We start from the raw sequence: 5,850 nt of genomic DNA on the forward strand, positions 1-5,850 counted from the left end.
AGGGCGGTGATAAATTCCCCCGCTAAATCCCCCTTCTACCTTCACAACCTGTATAAAACTACTACAAACAGGTCTCTCTCCAACATGAGCGGTTTGTGGACCCAAAATTAATTTGTTTAAATCTTTGAGCAACGTAGCCACCCATGTTTTTCAAAATGAACTGATGATCCAAGCTGTACATTTGATGGGCCACCTTGTAAATAGTTTGTCTCCCAAACAATCATGTTCATTTTGAAAAACATGGGTGGCTACATTGCTCAAAGATTTAAACAAATTAATTGTTGGGCCCACCAACCGTTCATGTTGGAGGGAGAGAGATCGTTTTGTAGTAGTGTTGTACCGGTTGTGGCATCACAGCCACTAGAAGGGGGCATTTATCACTGCCCCATTCATAATCATTTTTTTTTGTATAAAAACCAATTTCTAATTGAGTGTTTTATCATTACCATAGCATGTGCATTAGGTACTTTAGAGAGGATGAGTCTAATTATATCACTTGTTGAGTCAACTTCGTGGGTGGCTGATAAATGTCACTCATTGCATGTGAGGGTAGTTATCTTAGGTGGGTGTTGTGATTGGTGGAAACAAGGAGTCTTGATCTCACTCATTGCATGCGAGGGTAGTTATAGTTCATGTTGGGGAGGAAAAATATCCCTACAGAAGTTGCTGTTAATAATCAACAACCATTGAGTTTACAAGAGTTTGTTGTGCATAAGCAATACTCATTGAGTTTCTTGGAAAAAAATAAGATCTCCATGAAAATCTGAGTCATCGATCACTTGCCATGCTTAGCCTTTGAAAACCTCTCCTTCGGCATGTTGATCCAAATAAGATCTCCTTGTTTGAATTTTACATGCTTCCTATGCTTATTGGCTACTTCTCTGAATTTTTTTTTTGAAAAATGACAAATTTTATTGATATTACTTCTCTGAATATTTTATTGCTCTCTTGAATCATTTCCTTATTTCCTTTTGATTCCTCCAAAAAATCAGCCTGGGTTAGAAACTGTTTTCCCTTCCCCATTTTACAGCTTACGAATTACTCTCTATCTTATGACAAATTGCAAGACTAGGCGAAGGACTTTTGTGTACTCAAGCAAATTTGTGAAGAAAAACATGAGTCAAAACTCCAACTTAGAGGATTCCTATTACTTAATCAAATAAACTTTTGCTCCGAAAACGTCCCACACATCTTTTATAATAAGAATTCTTCAATCCAATGTTGCACCCTCCTTCAAAAACACAAACCCTTAAAACCTTCTCTCAAACAAGTGAACCATTTAAACTCATATTCCAAAAAAATCTCTTAAAATCAACAATTAAATTAGGAAATTAAGATATTCCTAAAATGTCTAACTCTCTCTACTAACCCTCCGATATCTAGAAGATTCCATAAATGATCCGATTTATGGAATCTTGTACAGATCGGAGGGTTAGGATCATCCTATGGAAATGATTTTTGGGGCACAAAGTTATGGCCTAACAGATGGACGGTTTGGATCGTCATATGGAGCGGGCTGTACCATACTTTCCAGACTTCACGTGTTTTCACGGCCACCCATCATATAAATTCTCGTAAAAATGAACATAAAACAAATTTTACGTCGAAAGGAACCGAGCCTAAATGACAAAAGATAAGAACAATTAGTGCAATTGTTAAAACATGGTTGTGTTGATATCATTAATCTTATAAGAAATCTGCTAATTTAATAAAGGGAAATGATATCAGCACAACCATATTTTAATTGGCTTGTGAGAGCTTTTTGGGAAATGTAATAATCTTTTGACAGCCCTTTAAATAATAAAAGAGAAGATGGATTAGTGCAATTTTCAAAACATGGTAGTGTTGATATCATTTCCCTTGAGAAAACTTCGTATTTATAAGATGGGAAATGATATTCCCCCACTAATGGATAAAAATCACACCCCCTAACGGTTTCTGTGATAATGGTTAACTGCTTGAGGATAAATTCACCCCGTATAACATTTTTCTTAACCAATAGATTTTGAGCACTCATAGGAAAACGGGATTCCGATTTGGGAAAAATAAACGGCCATCAATAATTAGTGTCACGTCCTCTAAAAGACAAATAGTATACACATTCAAAAGGGTTGAATCAATGGTCTATTCAGTACCCTTTTTATTCTAGGCTCTGTTCACTTCTTTTCCCCGGAAAGGAAAGGAAAGGATCTTGTTTTCCTTTCCTTTCCAGGTGACATGGCAGAAGGAAAAGGAATCCAGGGAATTGTCAAGGAAAAGGTTTCGTTTTCCTTGGAAAGCCTCTTTCCAATATATTTAATCGGAAACCAAATATCGAGTAACAGGGAAAAAGTCAACTTCCACGTCATTTTCAGCTTTTAAATTAGGAATTCCACATCTGATAATATTTCTCCCTTGCAAAAGAAGTGAACACAGAAATTCTGTCTTGTCAGGGAAAAAAAGGCTGTTTTCCAGGGAAAACAGCGCCAGGGAAAAGAAGTGAACACGGAATCCCGTTTTCAAAGTGTTTTCCCAAGATTTTAGATAACCTGAAGTACCACCTAAATTTCTCCTGTGTTAACATGATAGCAGCATCCAGCCACAGCCACTCATGATTTGCATGTGCACAAGATCGTGCTGATTGACTGGCTCACATGCAGGCCACATTGGGGGTGACAGTCCTAGGGATACTGTCCTCCTTGGGGTACTCAAATTATTTTTCTTATATATAATATATACAAGATGAATGCTAAAGTGAAGGGCACGCATGCAAAAACCCAGTAGCGTGGGCGCCCCATTGGATCCAGAACACCCAACCTCATTTACAAACACTGAAAAATGCAAAATTAAATGTTATAAATACATCTAGGTGATGTGAATCCACATTCCAATGGAATACCCTTGTAGCTGGGTTTTCTCAAGGAAGCCCTTCAATTTAGCATTCCTATATATACAAATATTTATAATATTTTATAAGAAATTATGGCCATGTTTGGCAACCAGCCAACCATGAAACTTTTTTCCATGGAATGTTGGTTTATCAAGTGATAAGTGAGGGGGAGGAGAGTGGGAGGAGGGACTTGAGAAGGCATGAATGAGGTGACGTTGAGAACTACTAGTAGGGGTGCAACTTGGGTTGGGTTGGATCGGTGGAGGCCAACCCTAACCCAACCTGAGAAAGCATTACCTCAGCCCTAACCTGTCCCAACCCGAGCCTCGGGTTGAGGACGGTCAACCCCAACCCAACATCCCTTTAAACCTCTCAACACTAACCCCACCCATCTAACCCGAAATCAGGGCGGGTTGAGTCGGGTTGGGTTTGGGTTCAGCTAGGGCCAAATAGAAAAATACAAGGTAAAAACATAACCCAAAAAAAATCAAGATAAAATTAGAGGATGGAGATAGGTTCGGGTCGGGTTGCCAAGGCCTCAACCCTAACCCAACCCAAAATTAAATCGGGTTGGCTTTTTGCAAACCAGGGGAAATGCCAACCCAATCTGAGGAAAAACCAGGTTGAACCCATCGGATTCGGCTTTAGCCCGACCCAAGTTGCACCCTTATTGAGAAGTAGCTAAAAAAGAAGGGAAAAATTAATCTTATTTTGAGTGGACTTTTTCTTTTTCCTATTTTTCAGCCTTCTCTTGCCCTTTTTTGGCTCAGTCGTCCCTGTAAAGCCTCTCCCCCTAACACGCTCCCTTAGCATTGCGTAGCTCTGTTTGGATGCCGGGTTTTTTTTTTTTCCTGGGATTTATGTGGGTAAAGGTAGGAGACAAAAGAGGGGACAAGCATTAATTAGAGAAAGATATTATGATGAGTGGAGAGAGGGTAGAGAGAAAGGGGAACACCCTTTTCAAGACAAGATTTTGCTGATATCAGCAAGAAAAAGCTGATGTGACCACTAAACCTTTACCCACATAAATCCTGGGAACAAAAAAAAACCCAGCAACCAAACAGAGCATTAAGCTAATATTCCATGGAAAAGAAAATTCATGGTTGCAAACATGGCCTGCATGTTGGTCGTGCATGTCCTTAGAGTGAAAATGCACGTGTAGGAAAAAAAAAGAAAAGTAAAATGATCCTTACATTATCTCAGAAAAAAAACTCCACAAATAAAAGGATTACAATTTTCTAACAATGAATCGAGGATAGCCAGTCCATACAAAGATCGAATAAAAACCCAGCATGAATAATAAACCCGGACTTGCTATTCTCATGGGTAGTAGTCATTCTCTTGTTTTTTCTTGAGCTTTTTAAAGGGATTTGCTAGGTTCCATTGCAAAAGGCATTTCGGGAGACGTCTGTTGCATGAGAAAGCAGCCACATAGGCTCACTTTGCAACAGATTTGGTCATTATTCATGAGGAGGCTGCTCTCTTATGTATGGTTTTAAACTTGGTCCGAAAGATTTCGGTTGGGACTGAAACCGAAATTTGGCTGCGAAATCCCAAATCTCGGCCGAATTTCGGTTCAAATTTCAGTAATTAGTTTTTAAATAAAGAAATTAATATTATTCCAAAATTTCTGTTTCGGTGAGGGCCGAAATGTATACCGAAACCGAAATTTAAAACCATGCTCTTGTGCAACAGAGGTTTGGAGAAATGCCTTTTTTGATAGACCCTATCAAATCCCGCTTTTGAGTTTGTGCAATTATCCAACATGATAGTGCCAACATCAGTAGCCAAGATCTTATCTTGATTAACAAAAAAACCAATTGACTCACTATATTTGGTGATCGAATTGGAAATAACCAATGGATTGACAATTTTTCATCATTATTTCTTGGGAGATGATTTTTTCACCCCCCACCCCCCCCCACTCCTAAAGGATAATGCACCCCCTTTGTAACGTGAATTGTAAGCAGACTTTATGGCGAAGATTTTTCACCCCTGAAGGATGATGCGCCCTTCTTTTAACGTGATTTGATGTCAAAAAGAGTTAAAGTCTGCCCACAATTCACCTTAAAGTGTGACGCATCATCCTAGAGAGGGGGTGAAAAAATCATCTCCTAGGGTTAGCCTGCAACTCAGCCGATAAGAAAGTGAGCCACAATATCTCCTGAATCCACTGGATTTATGAAAGAAACATTATTTAGAGAATTTCATAGATTCATACATCAAACACAGGTATTGGTGCTTTCTATGCATAAATCATAGGGTTTTCTTGAGGCCTGAAAGACAGAATTCCATTCCATGGCTTATGGCTTTAACTAAGCCGTTATGTGCAACGTGAAGCAAGCCTAAGCGCACAAACAGAGAAAAAAGGATTCATTCAGAACGGGATTCCCTGGATTCACGAGCAGAGCCAAGGATGGCAATGCACGCACATAGTGTCTCTTTCACCACAATTTCTTATTCCACCTCCGCAGGCTGTTCCAATCAGTACGAATCTTATCCCGTATGATTCTCTTCCTCTAGTAAAGAGTTCAGGATAGCGAGAGCGCAGCTCCGTTTGGTTGCCGGGTTTTTTTATTCCTGGGATTTATGTGGGTAAAGGTAGGAGACAAAAGAAGGGACAAGCATTAATTAGAGAAAGATATTATGATGAGTGGAGAGAGAGAAAGAGAGACCACCATTTTCAAGACAAGATTTTGCTGATGTCACTAAAAAAAAGCTGATGTAACCACTAAATATTCTCCCACATAAATCCTAGGGAAAAAAAAAACCCAGCAACCAAACGGATTACAGATGATAAGGGCTTTGATTAGTGCTTGTTCGTGAAGTGCCCTGACTACGGGAAGTTTTTGCGGAATGCCCTTATATTTTGATGTTAAAGGGAGGGGGGGCGCATTATCCTACAGGGGTGGAAAAAAAATCATTGCAGTAGTTCTTTTCCCATTCAAATAATGGGCCCGGGGCGGTTCACAATATTCACG

This window comes from Tasmannia lanceolata, unplaced genomic scaffold (genome assembly GCF_043159265.1).
Source record: "Tasmannia lanceolata isolate RefF3 unplaced genomic scaffold, GAP_Taslan_0.1 ptg000024l, whole genome shotgun sequence".
NCBI classification, from domain to species: Eukaryota; Viridiplantae; Streptophyta; class Magnoliopsida; order Canellales; family Winteraceae; genus Tasmannia; species Tasmannia lanceolata.